Raw genomic sequence first — 22,824 nt, forward strand, 5'->3', positions numbered from 1 at the left:
CTCTCTCTCTCTTTCTCTCTCCCTCTTTTTCATTTTTCTTTCCATTTTTTTTTTTTTTTTTTTTTTTTCTTTTTTTTTTTCTCTTGGCTTTTCTTTCGCTTCCTCTACCCTCCGCCCCTTCTTCGCCGCACCTAGGATTTCATCCCCTGCTGTCATAGGAAAGCTCCCGCCAAGGAAATAATGTCTAAGAAACGAGCTTTTGTTTCCTGGCAGAAGAAGCAGAACAGACCATAGGGAAACTTTTGCTGAATGGGTCACAGCTGAGCGGGCCACCGGTGAATAGCAGCGAGAGGAGATTAGCAAAGCGATTGTTCCCAGCACAGAGCCCTTCTCTGTCGAGTTTCAGTTGCGATATTAATCCCAGAACCGAGCCCAGCGTGGTGTAGCGGGAGCGACACATAGCCTGATATAGAGAAACCTTCACATTTTTCAAGAGCTATACACAGGGAGTTTTATTACAAATGCTACATTCCGACACAGGTTTATCTGCCGGGCTACCCTTCCCAAATGCCTCTGTGACATGTTTGTCCACGACTCCCGCAAGATGTCCCCGGGAGCGGGGAGCGGAGCCTGCCCGCCCGCGGTGTGCGCTCGCTGTCGGGAGGGCAGGAAGGGACGGGGCGGGGGGGATCCCTGCCCTGCGGGACAGGAGCGATGTGGGGTGCCGGGGAGAGGGTTGTCGCCGTGCCAGGTCTGTCCCTCGTCCCCAGAATCGCTGCTGTGCCCGGGAGCAGCTCCCGCTGCCCGCTCTCTCCCGTCCTGCCCAGGGGAGGGGAGCTCGGGCTGGGGGCGCCGCCGGGGGTGGGAAGGGTCTTGGGCTTCCCCCGGCTCATTCCCGGCTCCCCTCGCCCCCATCCCTGCCCCGGGGCTCGCTCCCAGGAGCAGGCAGCAGGGTGCTGCGGGAAGGGATGCTCCGGGTCTCTGCCCCGGTCCCGCTGAGACCCCGGCAGGGCTGTGTCGGTCCCGGCCGTGCCTCCGGGCTCCCTTTCCTCTCGCCTGTGCCGCCACCGAGGGGTGCTCAGGGCCAGAAGGAGCGAGCTGATACTTTGGGAGGGAGCTCAGATCAATCTGTGGATGAAAAATTGCCTCCCAGAAACAGCCCTGGGGCGTCGAGGTCTGGGTGCAGCCCCACAGCGAAGCTGTATCGGCGGCTCCGAAGGGACAAAGTGCTTTCTGCTTCTTCTCGGGCAAAAGGCGATCTGGCCATCCCTCCAGCTAGGGCACTTCTCCTGGCTTTGTGCCTTCCCACCAGTCTGCCCCGTGCGGTGCTTGGCGGCTGCCCCAGCAGGGGGGTGATGGGGGAGGCAGGCTGGGAGCTGCTCTGCTCGTCCCCCTGCGGGACAGCCCAGCCGCAGGGCCCTGGTGCCAGGCGCTCCTGGAGGATGGCTGTGCCCACTGCCAGAGCCGAGGGGAGGCTCTCGGGGCTCACAACTCACCCCCACTAGCCCACGGGTGAGTCCTTACCCCTTTGCTGGGTGAAGAACAAGGGATGCTTCTTCCCAGCCCTGCAAGATTGTTTATTCCTACTATTTTCATTTCTTAAAGTTCCTTCCAGGGCAAGGAGGTGGCTTTATTTCCAACTGGAAATTCTTGCTGCAAATCTAGCCAGAGTGACATCTGTTCCCATTTTGATGTATCAACTAGTGTGTTGGCACACACTGGCTTGTCCTTGTCCCTTAAGGAAGATATTCTCTTTGCAGAAGGAAAAAGGCAAGGACAAAAAAAGGTCTAACCTCTGCCTGACAGCCCAACTGACAGACAGACAGTTCTTGCAGCTGTTTGGGGGATATACCAAATCCATAAACTATAGAAAACAATAAGGAAGGTGAATACAGGAGAGCAGAGGCATGCATGCTGTCTTCTATGGTATTGCATCACTTGCAATCACAGCCCCTGTCTGAATACACACCAGCTTTGATTGTGTGGTTTATGACACCAGCCGCTCTTGGTGACTCATCTATAAACCTCTCTAAGCTACACAGAATACACTTCCTCCCTCCTTTGGGATCTTTTGAGTATAAGTTTGGTTGAACTTCCCTCCCTGCAGGACCCCCAGACTGTTTGCTTTTGCGCCAGGAGAGTGAGAAGTGCAGTAATCTCACTGGTTTGTTGAGCGTGTGCCCCACTGAGCTGCCCTCTCTGTTCCTTCCCTCAGCACTCTGATTTCTGCATTGCAGTCCCCTTGGGAACAAGGCACAGGATATGGGAAGGGGGGGTTTAGGATGTCCCCAGCTTGCTTTGGATGGAGGTCAAAATTATAAGAAGGAGAGGTCCTGCTTTTCTCCCATCCAAACCCAGGATTTTGAGTAGCGTCCTCTACCCGAATGGTTGTAACCCTGCATCTGGGCAGAGCTCAGGAGACCTGGACCACATGTGACCACAAATATCCTGACGAGATGGAAGGGGCAGCAGTCTGGCTGTGCTCTGTCACCATACATGATGGAGACCCAGACACTGAAAGGGGGAAACTGAGGCCATCAGTTAAAAACTGAATCTATAAACAAAACTACTTTTTTTCCTCCTAGACGTTCAGCCCAGTGCCCACTGTCACTTTGGTTGTCACCTCTGGGCTGAATCCCTGTGTGTGTGTGTGTGTGTGTGTGTGTGTGTGTGACAGCTACTCAAAATGCTTGGCTCTTTCAGCCCGTTTGGTGTCTCATTCAAAAGCCTTTTGAGGACACCTACTATGAAATCCCTCAATGTTGTAAATATAATCCCAGGAGGTTTCTCTGTCCCACTTCACTTCTGTAACCCACTCACCCGTTCACCCGGCTTTCCCTTTTCCGCTAATATCATGACCTACATGCAAAAGACGTATTTTCTGGTCCTGTTTCCATAGCAATGCAGCATGGGGAACTCAGACAAGCCAGTAATAATGAAGCCAACTCCCTTTCTGTGAAATCAAGACCTCTTTGAAAGTTGAGTTCAGTTTAAGGCGAAGCAGGGGGCCGCGGGGAGTTGGATTTCCAGCCCGAAGCCCAGATCTCCGCGCCCTCTAGTGCCAGAGGCAGGCGAGGAAGAGCATCCCCGGGCACAAGGAATGGGAGGCTTCATAGCCAGCTACTGCAGAGGGGGAGAAGCAAGTGGTATGAGTAAAGGGCATTCTTCCATCCTTCCCAGTGTCTGTTGCCAATCAGATCTTCCCTCTTCCAAGCTGAAAGCTTGAATCAGCTGATTCAACTGATCCTGGTTTGGTCACTCGGAGATTATCGCTTGGGTGGGTTAAGCTGTGGAATAAAAAGTGGGAAGAAATTGGAGCTGGGAGGCCCAGACTATGTCTGATCGGTTTTTTTGGAAATTGTGGATCTCTCTGGCTTTGAGCTTCGCAGCTTGAAGCAACTCGCAGCTAATTCTGAGAGATTTGATGGCACAGAAGAGGATTACTCACTTGTGAAACTGCTGCCCTGACCTTCTACTGGCTGTTTAGGTGGGTGGATGGGATAGGCAACAGTAATCAAGCTAAGAAAAGCTGAAGGAGCTTAGATCCATCTCATATGAATGACAGGGATAACTTTTTCACAAATGCTTGTAGCCTTAAATCTTAAAAAGCTTAAATTGTATGCTGGTATTTAACGTATGGTAGCATTAAATTGTGTGGTAGCATTTCAAGCCCTGTTAAACCCATCTTAGAGATTCCCATCTCTAAGAACCAGGCTGTAGAAAGAACCAAGCACTGAGAACTGCTGCAGCTAAGCGAGACTCCATGCACACCACCCACCCACCTTTTCCAGTTTCCATATTTTGGCAAAGGCAGCTTCCAGTTTTGCCAGGGTCTCCACGGCTTTTCCTGTGTCAGAACTGCCCAAAAAATACAGTTTTGTATTTTGTATTCCCTACTTGCTTGTCCTCATCCCACCAGCTGACTGCCAAACACCTGTGCCTAGCAGATTGCATTCCCTAGCTCTCCATATTAAATCGAGGAGGGATCCCTTGCTGGCTTATCCCACCGCCTTCCTACACTTCCCTGATTGAAGTGGGCAGCATTAAAAGTTGAGACCACTCCTGAAGTTGCATTAAAGGGCTGCCTCCTTTTCCCATGCACCCTGAGCTTTCTGCTGTGTAAAAATGCTTCAGGCTGTGGGGCTGCCTGTCCTACCTTATAAGCTGTATTGTTACCTGTGTCTAACACCATCTATTCCCCACAGACAGGGTTATATATCAGCAGGTCCTACAAAGAAAATCTCTCATCTACAAAAGAATATCTCTCATGTAACACAATCTGAAGTCCCAAGAGGACAGGATAGGGTGAAGTGAGTGATCTCATTCCTAAAGAATGCTTGCCAATGCCACTAAGAAATGCAATGGGGTTTCAGCAGTGCACGTGCTCCATGTATCAGTTTTTAAGATTATGATGCAGTTTAAATGAAAGAGAACACATTTAGGGCCAGCTACTTTGCTCAAAGTCTTCTGCATGTTTTCTATTTGATAAGCTGATTCTCTGATTCCCGTCATTCCAGTATTTCTTGAGACTCCATGGGCTAGGTTCTGATCTTAATTATCTTCTTCCAAATCAGGGGTGCCTCCAGTGATTTTAATTGCGTCTGGTTTATTCTGGTGCAATTGAGCTCAGAATCTGACTTTCACAGAAACATAGTAAGTGTTGTAATTAGAATACGCCAGTGTTTTGACAACTGTTCATGGAACAGCTCTGTTTCATCAGGCTCTGCTGAAAGGGAAATGCAGTGTGATAATGGGCATTGGGAATAGCACGGGCACCTCTCGCAGCGATGGCAATAAAGATCTCTGTCAGCAGCCACAACATAAATAGGCGAGAAATTCTGTAAATCAGCATTTCCCAGGGTTTCCCTCAAGCTCTTAGAAAAGCTCTGAGTAAACTGTGGGCATGTGTGGGTTTTCTTAGTTTTGTTGGTTGCTTGTGTTTTTTGGTTTGGTGTTTGGTTTTCTTTGGGTTTTTTTGGGTTTTTTTGAGAGAGGTGTAATGAGACAAAAATATCTCCATAGGTCTGTCTTCTGATTCATTGTCAAAATTAGTGTTGGAAACCAAGGTGATAAAATAAACCTAGTAATTTAACAGAATTTTCTTGCTTAGTGATTTCTCTGGCTCAGGATTTTCAGGTAGCCTGAATATATAAAGATCTCTTTATTTCTGTGCAGATAGGATGATCTTCAGGCATGAAGATTAGATCCTTCTCTTCTGTAATCCATTCCACCATGAGAGAAAAAAAATTAGTAAAACCTATATATAGGGAAAAATCTGTTTTCTGATATAGATCATAGCATTTTCATAGATTCCTGAGAAATTTTCTCTCAGCTTTGCAATGAATTACTAATGTCTATTTTAAACTCATCTATCTCATGTTCAGTCAATTAGAAAGAAGAGCAGTCATATATTGAAAATTATTCATAACTTTGTTCATGAGTAATGGCAACAAACTTATTCCTCTATTATTTCTGAAATCTTTTAAAGTGAGCCAGTGACCAATGATTTATTCATGAAAATATTCACACATTTCAAAAGTTTCATGAATGTTAGCATGAATTATTAACAGAATTTGTGTTATTTGTTCTCATTGCTCATTATTTTCCTATTCAAAAAGGCATCAGTCATCCACTTACAGAGCATTAGAACATAATGATTACAGCATTGGATCAGACAGGTGTTTTGTCTCATCCTGTAGAGTGTTTCTATCAATGTTGGTTACCAAAAAGACAGGTGTAGTGAGTGCTGCCCTAGATATCTGCACTGCCCTCGGGTAAAAGGTTTTCATCTTGGGTTTGCTCACCACCCAGAGATCTTTTCCAAATGACAAAAAGATCTACTCACCTCCCTCCCCAGATGGAAACCTCTAGTGGTTTCAGAAAAGCTGCAGATGTACTCACTGGTCAGAGAAGAAACTAATGCTGTTTTTCCTCCCAGTAAGTTCAGTACCTTAGTGATTGCATGTAGCAGGGAATTCAGCAGGTTAAATATTTTCTGTGGAAAATCAGATTTCAGACAACCTTTGATCTATTTAAATTAGTTGTCTTTCAGCATTATTGATACCTCTCTGTTATGTGACAGGAAAAGACCAACTGGAACAGCCAGTTCATTGTAAAAGTGCCATTCATTTACTCCAGCATGACAGAAGAAAAGGACAACAAAATAATTTACATTTTAGCACCTCTTACTCTTCCCATGCTAATGAAAGTTTTGGTTTTTCTGTTTGGTTTGGGCTTTTTTCTTATTTCTGACCACTGCTGTAATAGAGAAGAATAGAGTTGTTCACTGTAATGTCATAATGAGTGGCCACAGGTGGCTTAGAATAGAGAAAGGCTACCAAATATTTCACTCCACCTCTGATTGTTCTGCCTCAGCCAATGTTAATTTCCATTGAGGATCCAAATGTTAGCTTCTCCCAACTTAATTAACATACTATGAGGTACTTCAATCCTAATTCTCTTTTTCTAAGAGCAATATTTTCAGCAAAGAAGCTCTAAGTCCTTGGACAACCCAGCTGTTAATCTTGCACTGTGAAAAAGGATCATTTATGTTTAGCTTCTGTTTTCTCTTTCTTAACCGTGTTCCAGCTTGTAATAATAATCTACCTATTCTATCACAACTTAAATTTGTCAAATAATTTAATACAATGTATAAATACCTATATATGTAGACTTGACAGGTTGTTTTTCCTGGTCTTTTAGCTTGATGCTTCAAAGAATGTATGACAGACAACATTTTTTTTAAGTAAGCTATGATTCTTTTTTATCCCCTCCTATATGTAAATCTAGTTTTTGTTAGTTTCAATCAATTAAGGTGGAAGAGAAACAAGGCTTTTTGGTGTATAATACCTGAGATTAATCCTGTACTTGTCCTAAAGATAGGAATGCTTGTTGCTACCCTCCTGTCCCTCTGCAGAGTATCTGACTTCAGCGACAACCTGCCTATTTTTGCTATCAGCACAGACACTTCAATTTCAAATGCTTTCCAAACCCTTGCATATATAACCATGAGTCCTTTTGATATGCTGCTGGTTAGTTTATCAGTTTGTTCCAGTGTTTCCCCTTTCAGTGTTTCACATTCTGACAGCTCACGTGCTTTCTTGTCTTGAAAAAAATAGGTCTAACGTGGATATCGGCACATCATCCTTTGCAGAGAAGATTTAGCCAAAAATATAATTCAGAACATCTGCAAAGTCCTTTTCCTCATTAATTATTCCTAATAGCCCCTTGATGTGCAGCAGATCCCGCTGGTTTCCTCCTACCCTGAGTGATTTTAAGACCTTTGAGAGATGTCCTGCAGTTCCCCCTCTGTACACCGCCCCACAAGCTCCTGTCAGTTTGTGCATCCTTGGCCCTCTTCACTTACCAATGACATTTTGTCTGTGTTTTATTTTAACTCCCTCCCTTAGCCATGGGCTTCACCAGAGACCAAGTGTCATTTCCTCAAACCTGGTGGCTTGGTTCAAACAACTTCTTGGATTTTAACATTTCACAACTTTTTTCCTGTCTTGCCTTCCAGTTTGCTTTCCACATGGCTTCACTGAATCAGAAACTGTCTGTTGAAACACCTGTAGTTTTGAATCCATGGATTTTACTTTCTTTCTCTTTTGTTCTTTGGCATTTGTTTTGTTTTGTCATTTAATTTATTTTATTTCTGCCTTCAGTACTTTTTAAGCAGTTCACTAATTATAATCAGTTTGTCTCAAGTTCTTAACGTAGTAATAAGTTTATTATTTTTCAGTGTTTTGTCTGTATCACATCTTCAGCTATTTGGTTAAGAGCACCTACTCTTATGTTCTCCACATATTCTAGAAATTACTTAGGAATTGATGTGGTTTTTTAACCTGCTTGTAGCAGCTGACTTTCCAACACACAGGTGGGTGAACTCACCAACACTTACCATTTCATAGACTTTCATATCTCTTTGATCTCTCTGTAATAACCCATTGAGTATCCCAGACATTTCCTGGACTAAGGGTGCTGGTGCTTTGTGCAAGCATCAGGCTTGAATTGGAGAGGATATTTTTTCACTTAGCACACTGGACTGAGACCAAGTTGATCACAGATAAGCTCCTGACCATGCCATCAACCTGCTACCTGATTTTTGACACATTCTTATGGCCTGACACAAAGTCTGCTGAGGTCAGAGACCAACTCTTGTTACCTTGGGTAGGCTTTGGCTTGGCATCCTGAGGCAGGGACAATAATTCTTCCTGGTCCCATGACAGTGCTCTTGGGATTTGCTTCCTGCAGATTGTCAGATAGTGAGGTTCACCTGTGGTGCTGCCAAATGAAAAAAAGAACAGACTCCATCCACAGGGTTTTTCTTCACACTAGGGTGTTGGAAAATTGAGCATTTTGGAGATGCTTACTGAGAAAGTCTCTGTTCAGAAAAGGAGGGTAAGATAAAATGTTTAGTATCCCTCAGACAAAAAAATACTGAAGCTGCAGCTGCTCTGGATCTTGGTGAGAAGAGATGTTTCCTCTGCTGTTGCTTTTCCATGATTAAGCTAAACTTAAACTGATGCCCTGATCCATTACTGGCATCCTTAACCCACACTAATTTCACTTTTCCAGCAGTGTGTATTCAGCTGATGGAAGCTGTCAGAGCACGAGTGACATGAGAGGAGAGGCCATCACCAAAGCTCTATATTTAACCTGGCAATGTCATGCCTTCTCAGAATGACCTTGAGCCCCAGCAGTGACAATTTAAACAGGGAATCTTGGTTGTGAAGCTTCTTCCTTTAGCCAGACACAGAAGGCTCTTAAATATGAGGAAAAGCAGGGAAGAAGGAAGGTAAAATAAGTTACCCTACTGCTTTGGACATTTGTGATAGCCTGCACACTTTACTGCCACTAGAAGGAAAGAATACATGAAGGGATCACTGTTAAATTCTCATTTAAAATGTCTGTTTGATGTCTGCTAGTCATTTTCACAATCTGATCCACTGGGAGTAAATGTAGGGATTTTTTCTGAAAGGTTTCGACATCAGAAGCAGTTTCCTGCAAGGAATGTCCTACTGTTATTAATTCTTTTGCTATGTGGTTCAGTAAAGGGGAAAAAACCCAAAAATATACAATTAGAAAAAAAAAAAAGTAAGGAAAGAAAAAAGAAAGAATATGAACAAAAGCATTTGTTATGTTTTGTCTGAAGAAAGCCTGTAACTATCTCTCTCCCTTTCTTTAGCCAAGAGTGACACTGTTTATCTCCTACTTTGAAACACAGAGGTAGGTAAAATATCAGGTTTAAAAAAGCCCAGATAAGTCAAGCACTGCCATCCTTTCTGAATGACATATTTGACAATTAATATTCCACATTATTGTCTTTAATTCCTCTTAAAAATCAAAGTGGGGTGTGGAAATGACACATAGCTAAAAAGATCAGTAATTGTCTTGTTAGTACTTTCAGAAAGTAGTGACAAAGGCTGAATTCCTGGTTTCACCACAGGTTGCTGACAGGGCCTTGGACAAACTCAGTTACCTCCTCAGCTTCTAACATGGAAATAGTATAAAATAACATTTTAATTCTCACAAGCTTTGTCTGCTCTTCCTGTTTAGATTTTAAATTGTTTGGCAGCATTTTTTGAGCAGTCAGCACTAAGTTACCCTTAAACTTACCTAAATTTGGGCATCCATAGAAAGAAATGCAGGATATATTATCTTCCCAGTATTCAGCTACTTTTTATTCCATGTACAAATTACTTAATAACATGGGCCTTTGGAGAGTAGGAGCCTCTCCACTGGCCCCTGGTGTCACTGGCACAGGTACATGGTATCCCGGTTTATGCTCGGGTGCTACCACTGTGTGCCTGCTCCCTTTGCCTGCTCCCTTTGCCTGCTCCCTTTGCCTGCTCCCTTTGCCTGCTCCCTTTGCCTGCTCCCTTTGCCTGTTCCCTTTGCCTGCCACACTTCTGAGAGAGGAAAGTGGGAGAGCTGCCTTAGGGAGAGTTGCTTTTGCACTCAGAGTCACCAGGTGAGCCCTCTTCTTTGGACAATGCTCAGCCTGCTTTACTTTTTCTGCTCAGCAGAATTTTTTTGTCCTTCTTGGCTAAGTTCTTACTAAAACTAAAGCTACTGTAAGACATTTTGGGAAGTTGCCCTGAGGGAAAGGCAGGTACAAAGCTGCAGAGAGAAAGCACTTAGCCCCACAAACCAGTGACAGCATATTTACCCAGTTTGGGGAGATGTGACAAGGTGATATAGTGGCAGCCTAGAAATCAAATGTGCTGCTCTTCCAGGAGAGTCATTGGATCTGGCTGCTGTGGACAAAAGGTGCAGTTTCTAAAGACTCAGTCCCACTGAAGACTGACTGAATCACCTTTTCCTGGCACACAGGCAGGCTGGTCATTCTCTCTCAAAGGGGATCTTCTGGCAATCAGCAAATTCTGTGATGCTATGACTTGAATGAGAATGAGCCCCTGGCTCTCCCTACACCTTTCTTTTCCCCATGTTTAAGAGTTGAAACATCAAGTTTCCTCAGTGCAGGTCAGTAGACAGGACCTTCTGAAGGTGCCTTGATTTTGTGCTGAGCATGACAGCATAACAAATGCCTACAGCACAACAGCAAAGGAAAAATGCATCCTCTGCATTTTCTGATATTCTTTGGATGCTATGTTCAGTTTGAGTCAGCTGGGAGGCTCGGAGACTTGTGATTGCACATCTTAGCAGGTGAAGAGCTCTCAATTTAACTTTTATTCCAGTTTGAGTAGATGGAGCAAACAAAAAAGTCTTCAGCCCTTTCCTTCAAGGCATGAGGAAGCTCTGCTTAAACGTATTTCCTAACCCTCTGGCAGTGGTGTTAATGCAATACAACAAAAAGAACAAGGAGAAAAGCTCAGGAGAGCTCTCACTTTTTCTTTTTTTTTTTCCTTTCATAATTTGTTTATTTCTCAAGAATAGCTCCAGATCAACTTTTTATCCATTGCACACTATTGCTTCTTAAATGAAGGAACTAAATTAAAAGCACAACAACCAGAAAGGAAGAAGTTTTTTTGCAGCTGAACACAGACAGAGAAGAGATGATAATAAATAAAGAGGAATCATTTCTTCATTTTGAAGGTGTACTTAGATCTCATTGTTAGGGATCACACCAACATTTTTTTGCTGACAAACACCCTCATCTCTTCAACCTCTTGTTCTCTGCCATGAAGCCAGTTCCTGCAGTGCAGAGTTAAGGAGTAATTATCACTCTTTCTTCTGTAATGAATAGTTATTATACAGGCCACCTAGAAGCCTTCTGTGGTCACCATGCCAACTCTCTCCCCCAGTCTCCTTTAACCCACTCCTCTGCTGCGGTGCTAGGCACAGGTGGGATGTGGGGCTGCATGCAGGCTGTGCACAGCCCACCCTGACTCCACAGCACCCTGGATGCTGAAAGGGCACACACACAGGCTCACCGAGTGAGTACAGACACAGGGATTTAACAGGCTGTGCTCCCTGCCATGATGGGAGAGGATTAGCTTGTGTGCTGAGTGCCAGACCTCTTGCTGCTCTGCAGCCAAGCTCTCTGGGTGCTTACAGTGCAGCCTCAGAAGGAGCCTAACCCAGGCCTGTCAGCTGGCAGCATGTTTCCTCTGCCACCAGGGCTTGACAAGCTGGGGCTCCATGGGTGTTTATGAGACAGGCATGAAAGCAGGAGGAGAGGTGCTAGAAGAAGACAGCACCTTGGAGAGGTCAGATGCACTGCTTTGTTCTGGTAGGAGCCAAAGTGTGTTTCCAGCTCCCCCTCAGTGCTGCTGCTGCTGTGATGTCAGTTCTTTTTAGGGGGGAATCGATCAGCTGGAAAGTGAGAACATCACTGTCTGTGCTTTCAAGTGGTGGCTACATCCCACTAGAGAGAGGGGAGAAGGGCTGCGTGTTTTCTGATCTCCCACCATTCCTTCAACTCCGAATTCAATCACACAGTGAGGAAAAGGAGAGCTGATCTTTGCTTAGATAAGCATTCTCAAGCAAATTAACCAAACAATGATAGAGCTATTTGTGATCCTATGGGAAATTATGTACACATCATCCCAGCTAGGTGCAGTCCTGGGCACTGAATGGTGCAGGAGCTGAAGCAGCTCCCTCAGCTCAGGAATACCTGGGATTTGGTACAATACCTATATATTTTTTTTTTTCTCTTGCTGCTTGCTGAAATGACTACCTATAGTCCCTCAAGGACAAAAGAAAAAAAAATTCTGAAAAAAGCCCTCCATACACAACAGAGTACAGGCAGTTGCTCTTATCTATTTATACATAGATGATTATGCTATCTTTCACACAGTGAGGAATGAAAGGATTAATTGGGGAAATAATCTGAAAATCAAATACTTCTTTCCTTGATGTTTTTTAAAAGGATAGATTTTGCCAAAGCTGTCCCACATTTATTTATTTTTTTAATAATTTATTGTTACTCTAATTAAACATCTAACTGAAGAGAGCAACATTTTTACAAAAACAAGTTAAAGATTTATTATTATGTGGAAAGCAGTGCTCTGTTTTGGATAGGGGAAGAGGGATGAAACTTTCTTTCTTTGGTCTACATCCAGCAGATTGAAAACACAGAACTCTTCTGCTCAGTTTCCTTTTTACTCTTCCACCCTCCATACTCCTCTTCCTTCCACCATGCACTTCTCACCATTCTTTTCAAAGACACAGCCTCGTCAGTCACAAAATTACTTCATCTGCTATTTGAGCCTTTGAGTCAATGAGTTATGATCACCTATCCAGCCCCATTCGCACACAGAGCTGCTGATTTTCCTGGTTTTGCACATTCACTGCAGGAGCACGTCGCTGTTCTGAGCAGTTTGCAGTCTGTGCCTTCTGTGGGCCTGTCTGGCTGTTACCTCTGCCCTCAGCCTAAGGAAGAGAGGGCAGGACACAAAATGTTGTTAGGCTTGTGAGAAAAATTTGGTCTTCCCAAATAGCCTCAAACAGGGTTGTGTGAAGATGGGCTTTTCTGAGAACATTCCCTCAGTCCTGGGTCTCATCAGTCACTGGTCTCATCAGACAGCTGACACTTCCTTTTGCTTTCAGATCACTGAAAATAAAATGACCTATGCTGAACAATCTGTTAATTGTCATTAATTTGTCCACTGGATATTTCCCCCCTATATTTTAAATTGTACATCTGCAAGTGTGCTGGCTAAGCTTCACAGTCTGATTAATAGCTTTGATTATTATGTCAAGGCCAAGAGATTCTTTTAAGCTTTTCACATTCAGTATTGAGAACTTGGTACTTTTTGTGTGTGACTGCTCACTCAACACACGTGAACCAGCTTCCCACCTCTAAATTAATGACCTGATCTCTATAGGCAGAAGCTGAAGGTGCTCTAGGCAGGCTGGACAACAGCTGTTCCCTTTTGCTCTAACAAGGGCTCAAGAGCAGCACAGCTGAAAGAAGAGATGGCAAACCAGAAATATCTTGGAGAAAAGACAAAACCAAAGGCATGGGCTGTTCAGCAGGGGCTGTTTTTATTGCTCCTTTCCCCATATCATATAATTATTGCAAATCACTGGTGGCTGACTCCATACCTCAGCCTCTACTTGATCACATCTTGCAGGAGGATCTTTTGGTTCAATACCTGTGAATTGATATGTTAAACCATAACTGATATGTTATGGTTTAGCATTATTTAGCATCATCCACCTGTCTGTTTAAGGACAAGAGGTATTAAACTGCAGGTGTATACTGTGGGTATTAGGAGAAGCTCGTTTTGGGCACGTTTTGCCTGAGTACACCAGGACTGCTCCCCCACACGGCAAAACTGTGCTGCATCTCCTCCATCCTGGAAGTGGCAGAGCTCAGTCCACTCCAAAAGTGTAATCCTGGTTGGCATTCTGTGTCCCAAGGTAAAATCTGTGAACTTAAGATAGACTTGGCTTCTCTGAAGATTTCATTTCTGTCTCAGGGTCTCCTTCACTTCAGCATTGGCTGCTCCATCTTGAAAACTTTCTCGAAAACTTCACAAAAACTTGCAAGCAAAGGGATTCCTGTCTTGTGACATTTCTGCTGCTTTAGCACTGCCTTTTTTTATACTACCTGCTGTCAGTTCAGATCACTTTAGGATTGAGGCAACTGCTCTTTTATTCACTTTGGGAAGTATTTCACTAGTGAACAAACACCCCAGAAATGTTTGTCACGTCAGCTGCTCCATACTGTGAGTGATAACCCCTGGATCTGGCACAAAATACTAAAGGAATGAAATAGTATCTAGTCTGAGCAAAGACTGCAAAATCTTTCATTAGCTTTTTCACCCACATTTGTTAGCATCTCCTCTTTTACACGTAGAACCTGTTCATACATGCTGAAAATACAGGGCAGCACATTTGAAAGTGTTTGCAAGGTATATTTTACTCAGTGATTTCCCTACTGTTAGGCAGCAGAATATAGACATTTGCTGAACTAAGAAATGTAATGGATTTTTAAGAAGTATTGGTCAATATGTGGAAATAGACATCACTCTCAAGTATGATTAAAATTACTAGTGGTATCAGACCTTATGTGCCTGGTTTTACATTGATTACTGAGTTCAGAGAGTTATATTTCCACTTAGTAAAAGCTGCTGATTATTGAGGACAGCACATGATTTTCAAAGAATTAAATATAAATAATGATTATATTATTTTATTATATTATTTATTTAGTACATAATATTTTTATATATATAAATATATATATATATTCTTATATGTCAGCTTGTGATTGCTGTACCCTTGAACAGGGGCATCAGTGGTGTCTGCCTCCATGGAGGTTCTAACGTTTCAAGAATGTCTCAGAGCCATAAAAGAATGACCAAAGAGAGCATGGGAGCCTCACAGGGCCCCAGGGACCTGTAAATAGACAGACAAGTGTGATAACTGGCAGGGTTAGATAAATTCTATTTGAGACGTCACTTCTAAAGAGCCTGTTCTTCATTTGTTGCACTTTGTTAGCAAAGCAGAGCTTCTAGAAATCTATTTCAATGCATCAGAGTAAACAAAGGCAGCAGGAAGAATAAATGTGTTCTGTCTAGTCTCATGCTGATGCCAAGGGGCCAGAACCCAGATGTCCTAACCCTGAGTTCAGTACCATGCTCTTGTTATTGGACTATAATTTTACATGGAGCTTACTTTCTTTTTCTTTTATTTTTTAACCCAGGGTGTTGGGGGGTGGTACATTGTATTTGTTCACATCAGCCAAGACTGAAGAAAAAATATTATGCATAATTACAGAGCTAGGCAGGCTCATACGTCACCCACCAGCATTGTCTAATCGCTGGTATTATTCTCTGTTCTTACTCACCCTCGTGTCACTGCTGCCTCTCTTTCCACCTCGAAGGCTTAACTCCTCCTTCCTCTGACAGGAGGTACAATAGCCAGAGCAGTATAAACCAAAGCCTAGAATCAAGAGAATTATAACAGATTGGAAGTGCCAGTTCCTGAAGAAGGAAAAGAGTGAAACAAGACGGCAGGAGATCAGAAGAGTGATTGCAGCTTCATTACAAGGGCCGTGCTACCAGCACTACAGCTTATTGCCTGTCACAAACTGTTTTTATTTTCCAGCTCCTGACTGGTGAAGATCTTGATCTGAAATACATGCCAGCTATCCACTTTATAAATCTCCTTGCCCTGCTCACATTTAATATTAACTTGCTGTCACGTTCTTCAAGTAAAATCTGATTTTATACTTTTTGTATCTTTATTGTAAAGCAGCGGCAGAGAGGTTGAGAATTACAGAGGGGCTCTTACAGGTCCATGCTGCAGTGGGGCTGAGAGGGAAAAAACTCAGGCAGATCAAAATTCAGGATAAACTGTGACGGGTCTTCCACACTCTGCACTCAATATAAACTGCTTCCTTAGTCAGGTCTGGACATTAATCATACAAGTGGTCAAAATACTGCAATATTCAATTTTTAAAGCTTTCTTTCATTAATTTACTTACCAGTTAATACAACAAAACAAAAACAACCAATTAACCATCAAAAATAAAATAAAATCTTATTCCCAGCAATTCTGTAACACCAGGTTGAAACCTAAGGGTTTCAACAGCATGTCATTGGGAGTTTCAGATTTCAAGAGAACAGAGAAAAAAATACCTGGAGCAGAAAGAAGTAAAGATGGTTTCTGCCTGAACCATGGATCTTTCTTTGCTAGGTGTTTTTTTGTTGAAAGCAGATCTCCATACTGACTTTTCTGGTGGAGGGTGGGGGAGTGGTGGGTGGAAATCATCTCTTTAGAATAAAGAATTTATTTTTATTTTAAGATTTACATGTAAAACAATGACTGGCCTTTTTGTTAGCAGCACCTATAATTGTTAGACCTCCTATTTACACAGCCAGCACAGTATGCCCAGGTTTCTTTTACAGAAGTTGTGTTTGGAGGGAACTTGAGTAACATTTGCAGTATTGCTCACAAATTCATGGGCTGGCTTATTCTCCCCTTGCTCTGCAAACAGCAAAGTGCTTTGGGGTTGTAATTTTTGAGTAGCTGCCATCCCTAAAGCAGCCTCTGTGTCCTTAGCCTGAGGCTGAGTGGGTGTTCTTCTCCTGCTGGCACTTTGGACGCTGTCACCCTCACAAGTGGTCCCTCAGAAGAAGTTAGGAGATTGGTTGAGTAACAGGCATTTGTTTGAGCCAGAACTGCAGGATCTGAGTCCTGAACTGGGAATGAGGAGCTCTCATTGTCTCCAAGCAGTGAGGGAGAGATCCAGCTCTGATTTCCCACCTGTGTATTGCAAATCTGCGTGGGAAGGCTGCTACTGACACGGCACAGGACTTGTGAGACATGCAGGCTGTCAGTGTACCTTCCCAGCAGGAGGAAATCTGCTGGTATTCAGTCTTGGCTCACTGTGAGAGCTGGCAGTGAGCAGTCTGGCTGGGTTTGTGGTTATGCAGTGGCACTGCACTTCACTGCTGAAGTTTTGTGCCCCAGTCCCATCAGCCAGGTTTTTAACACACAGCCGGACTTGGAAGACAAAATGTTCTCTCCGTTTTTTACAATAAGTTGTTTGACACCAAAATGATCTGATTTTGGTACTTTAATGAAGTGTCCCAGTGCTGCTTTAGGTTAATGTGCCATTGGCTGGGTAATTGTTCTGAATGGACCAGGTGAAGTTGAAGACTTGTTGCAATAATGGGAACAAAAAAACCATCAGGTTTGTTTCATGAACTCTTTCTCACCAGAGATGTATTTTCAGTGTCTAAGTGGAATTGAAGAGTAAGATTTCAGCTTATCTCTACTGAATGTCCAGACTTGGAATGAAGTATTACTATTTTAGTGATTTTTTTCACCCTTTCTCTTTACACTCCTTAATTAATTTTTAAGATTCAGAGCTGACACCATATTTGCAAAGAGCTTTCCATTTCTGACTGAGTCTTCTTATTTTTTAAACAGTCTTACTATTTAATTTTCAGTCTTTATAGTATCTCTTTATGTATTAAACTTCCTTACTAGTATATATATTATAGAATTATTGCTCTCTCTAATGAAAAACAGTATTTTAGAGCAGAGGGGGTTTATTTCTTTTCAGATTCAGAAATTTCCTCTGCTTAAGAACAAGAAAAGACCTATCATGAGAGGAAGATAAAAAAAGAGAACAGCTCCAACTGCCAGTCCCTGTCATTTATTTGTATTAAAAAGCAATAACTGCCAAAAATTACAGAAGCTCAAGAAAGTTATTGCTTTAATAAATTTGTTAAAGAAGTTTCCTTAGTAAAATATTTAATTTCATATTAGCTAAAAATTCTAGTGGAAAACATCTGTCTAGATTAAAAAGAATCAAAACAACAAAAACTACTAATTGCTTCATTAGAAATGCAAAACAAATGCAAATCTATTTTCTCAGGTTCCAACAGCTTGTTGAAGCTCTTTGACTTTAATTTCTTTCATTTTAAAACAAAGTTTTAAAAACCTTGCTGAACTTTGCTTTTCCTTATTGTTTTGAGGGAACAAAGTACCAGCTCAGCAGTGTGCAAGGTGTATGTGAAGAAACCAAATGCAATGACAATTCTATTTAGTGGACAAAAGGAGAATGAGATGATCTAAGCCTTAAGAGATAATGATAATTTTATAAAAATATACTTTTTACTACAATGATATAGCCCATGATAAGTTTGTGACCTAAAAAATTGTTATTTTCCTACAGGAGAGTAAAATATGTATTTGATCAGGTTGGATCCATTTAAATTTGGAATGTTTTTTTTTTTTGTTGTTGGTTGATTGGTTTGGTTTTGTTTTTCTTTTTTGTGACTGGGCCACTAAGAGAATTTCTTAGGACAGACTTCATTTGCTACTTTGAACAGAAATACTTTTTTTTTGTGCCTGCTGTGGGCTCTTCATGTATTTGGGCAAAGTAGGCAGGTATGAGATTGAAAGTAACCCTTGTTTGATATTTTCTTGTCTTCTACCAAAATCACCACAAAACATCAATGCTTGTTTAGGATGAAATATGATCACAGTTGTTTGCCACTGCTTGACTGTGGCAGGGTTTTGAATAGCAGGCAATTTCTTCAAATTGTCATCTGGTTCATTTCTTTTACCACAGGAAGATTTGGAGGAGCATGGACAATTCATGGACAGGAGAGACCACAGGGCTGGAGGGAATAATTCTGAGGAAATACTGTTTTGTCTAGATATATAAAAAAAATCTACCTCAGTAAAATTATCTAGCTTACACAATTTTTAAAACATGATTCCAAACTAATTTATTTTGCCTCTCTGTTCTGAGCTAAAGTGAGCTCTAATGTGTGTCTTGTCTTTATTGCATGGAAAATGTACAGAAAAATAAATAAAAACATCACAATACTTCCCAATATCTGTCCCATGGAGAACATAATTTAAAGATGAAGAAATGGATTTAGAAGACAACTTGAGGTAACCACTGTACCTTTGCAGGAAAACACAGACAGATCAGTTGGCTGAGAAATGAACAGTGTTAGCAAATGAAGATAGTTGTTTTAGATAAATAGATTAGGGATGAATACATCCCACTGCTTTAAGCCAGACTCCTGTTTGTCTCTTAAACTCTGTTCAGCTGTCAGTCATTTCTTCTCCAGCTGCCTTCCTCCTTACCCGTTTGGGTTTTTTAAACTAGATTGCATTTCTGGTTGGAGTTCAGAAGGAGCTTGATTTTGTTACCTAATTCACTCATTTGGGTTTTTTTTTATTTTCTGGTGGGTTTTGTCCATTTTTTTGTTTTGGTTTGATTTGGTTTTTTTTGGGGGTTATTTTCTGTTATGTTTCTGGTGTATGATCTTTTTCCATTCTTTCTTTCCATGTTTCAGGAGCTTGTTTTATACTCATACATAAGGATTTCCCCACTTTTCTCCTCCCTCTGCTTTCTCTTTTCCACCTCCCTACCTGATATCTTATTCCTTATATGTTCACCTGTGGAGATTTTTGCAGAGTAAGTTAGATGGCACAATCCTATCCTCCGATCCTTTGCAGGCTCTGAGTGTCACAGAGGGACCCCTAAAACCAAGTAAAGTAGCTGGAATTTGGTTCACAAATGTGAAGCTCGATTTTTACATTACTTTTAATGCATTCTCTTGAAAGTACAGTACAAACTTCATTTCCATTTTCTGCCTCTCCTTTTTTTCTACCAGCACGGAGGGGTTTGGTTCTCCAGCTCCTGTCACACAGGGTGGGGTGACAACATTAAACTATCCCAGGATAATTTAAAACTTGCTTGCCAGCAAAGCTGCACCAGCTCAGTGCATTTTACTGTGGCCTTCCATCACATCCACAGGTAGATGCTGGCTGAGAGAGTCCAGCCTCAGACCTAAGGTATTTCTCACCTCCACAGTGCTGCTGTGGCAGCTACTGTCAGAGCCCTTGCATGTGTATTCCTTGTAAAAACAGCAGGATAAGAGGGTAAAAGCAGTATCTCCTTCATGCTGCCAGTAACAGCAATTATTTCAGAGGCAAGAGATAAAGAGCAGACAGCAGCCTTTGTCTGCCTGCTCCCAGCACCCTCACACCTGCACTGTTAACTGCCAGCAGAGCCCACAAATGCAATAATGTAAGGAACACTAAATTAAGAGAGACTGGCAATTGCAGGCCAGAGAGACTTCAAAGGCCTCCTAGAGTAGGCACTCAGTAATGAGCCCTGAAGGGCAGCCTGTGCCTGGAGCAGAAATGAGCATACATGTGCCTGCTTCATTCGTGCCAGGTTACCTTAGCTTGGAGCCCAGGGTGTTTCCAGACTGCCTGGCTGTAAAACACACACCTGATGCTGCCTCTCTGAGCATCTCTGTGTTAGCCTGCTCAGCTCAATGACCTGACTGCTCAGAATGTGCCTCAGCAGAGCTGGCAGAGGGTGGTTTTTGTCACAGTCCCCTGAGATGAAAAGAAGCATCTTTCAGCTGTAAAGATGGAAGAGAAATTATTCGCAAAGCCCAAGCTACTCTGGAAACAAAAAAAAGAAGGCAGTTCTGTTCTTTTTAACAATTGTAATTTTCATTTTTTTCTACACTAGAAGATAATTTATATGCAGATTTATAAACAAAATAAATGAAAAAAATGCAGAAATAAACCATCTTATTATCTTTTCTTTCTCCCTATTACTAATATTATTATTCTCTTCTTATTTTCGTTCTACATGTCTGTGTGGATTTTCTTGAAGTGTTACTGATAAAGCTCCTGAAAGGCTTAGAAGAAGTAAAAAACTTAATTGGAAATCTGCTTGCTGTTCCAACTCAGTAGCATTCTTCAGAAGGAGAATTTTCCTTGTTAATGCTAATGTTTGAACAAAAATCTCTTTGTCATCTGTGGCTGCTTGCAGCTGGCATCCATTTATCCAGGAGCAGTGGGAGCAGGTCTTACACTTTACCCTGAAACTGTTTAGGAAGTAGTTCAGTCTATTGGTTGTTGAAGGAAAATATTTCACAAGATAACTGGAGTTTGTGGGCGATATGAAAAACCATGTAGAATTACAGGAAGCCTTCTGCCGTGGAGAACAGCTTTGAGTTATGCTGGGAAATTATCTGACAGCTGGTAAATATCACTTCTATATGACACATTGTTCTACTTTTGTTAAAGCAAGAAGTCTGGAAAATTACTTAAAGCCTGGGATAGCTAAAAGCCCCAAAAAAGCAGGGAAAATTAAAATATCTTTAAAGAGTCTCTTTTTCCAGGGTATTACCATGAGGATGCTTACTGTCAATTACTACCTTTGCTTTCTGACAAGATGCAAAGTATTTCTTGGTATCACTTAACTAATTCTGTGCAGTACAGTTCTTCAAAGAATTAACATGAAATAGCAGAAATAATTAATATCTGCTCTGGTTTTTATGTTGGTGCACACTGACTTGAGTTGAATTCAAAATTTTTTCCTGATTTTGTGTACTTTACTGAGCTGTTCTATCCAGTTACCTCTGATATGCACAGCAGCCTGTTCCAAAAATACCATATTTCTTGTGAGCTTCAGTAGTAAGAGAAAATCAGATTTCACTCCATTTACTTGAGAAAAAAATCAGTTCTTCTAAAACAATGTTTCAACTGGTCAAAAGAGCAATCATCATTTTCTGAAAGCAAAAAGTAATAAGCCTCTCATCTTCCAGGGTTTTGTTCTGCTGGTGGTGTTTTTTTTCTTTTTGTCCTGCAACACATCACAGCCCTTTAATGTAATTTTGTTTTCTCCATTTTAATCAGTTTATCTTTTAACTACAAGATTTCTCTGCCTGCCTGTCTTTTCCCTTTAGCTTTTAGACAAAATTATTACAAAGTAGGAAAACCAAAAGAAAAACAGACCAAACCAAAAAGTTGGATTTCCAGTTAAGTCTCTAAACAAGACCATCTCAAAACGAGAACATCCTGCTGGGGATATTTCTGTTTTGGAAGAGAATCCTTCCTTTAAGATAAATGTCTACTTTTTTGTTTAGTTTGGTCAGTGTCATTGGCAGGAGAAGAGATCATCCTACTCTGTATATCCGTTTTACATGTAATGCATTATGTAGTAAGCAGCATTTGAGTTTTATTGGGTAATACTGCTGCTCCTAAGATTGTTCTTTTTCTTAGGTGAGTGCTCTTTTCTTTCTCCTTGTGGCCTGTCATGAGTGATGTGTAGCAGACTTACAGAATTTAGGAGCTTTCAGATGCTGGCAAAGCAGAGTGTCTCTCTGAAAATTAACCTGATTTCCTGAGCTTGGCATTGCAGCAGGAACACAAGGCTGGGACACAAGGGAATGAGAAGTGCTCTCTTGCCTCTCACTCTCTTCAGTTCCTTGCTGGCATCGTGAGTTTTGCACATACACACAAATCGCATAAACCCGTGACACAAACAAGCTGACAAATGAACAAACACCAAAAGGAACATGAGAAATAAAACACCAAAGCCTTGTTAAAGCCACTTACTCCTCAGGCAAGATGTAGCTTTCTATTAAAGCTTGTGCTCAGTTCTTAATGGATCAGAACCCTCGTGAAAATACTGGATTTTCTGACACCGGAGTTAAACTCCTGTGAAAAATTGTCCTCTACTGGTGAGGATTGATTTCCTACCTAAAGCCCAATTATAAAACAGCAGTATGGAAAAGGACTACTTTTGCCAGGCTAATTTTTTTAATAGGGTAAGAGATAGAGTGCAATTTGTTTAAATACCACATGACTATCTTGAGTTGAAGCTCAGCCTTTTAGTGCAAGAAATGGCTGGTGATGTGCTGGAGATTTTTCAGTGCTTAGATGGCTCTCTCTTTGGCATTAAGCAAATGACTAGCACACTGAGGAGTTAGATGGCAAGGAGTTAAAAATCTGAATGTGAAAGATAATCTCTTTTGAAAACGCCAGGGACATCAAGGTGTTGCTTGTCCCATTTGATCAAGATTAAAGATCCCATGTTCCTCACAGCAGAAGCTGAACTCATCAAAGAGGCAAGGTTTTGTAGGCAATGCTCAGCAGGGTGTTTGTTTTCAATGTATAATGGTACAGCTA

General features: G+C 41.9%; 1 protein-coding gene across 1 annotated transcript in view; it reads left to right on the forward strand.

Annotated features, from left to right (window-relative positions):
* The window catches only part of CHRM2 (cholinergic receptor muscarinic 2), an 89,180-nt gene that overhangs the window by 835 nt on the left and 65,521 nt on the right, over window positions 1-22,824 (forward strand). The gene's annotated exons all lie outside the window — the stretch shown is intronic.

The sequence above is a fragment of the Parus major genome, chromosome 1A, assembly GCF_001522545.3.
Source record: "Parus major isolate Abel chromosome 1A, Parus_major1.1, whole genome shotgun sequence".
Lineage (NCBI taxonomy): Eukaryota > Metazoa > Chordata > Aves > Passeriformes > Paridae > Parus > Parus major.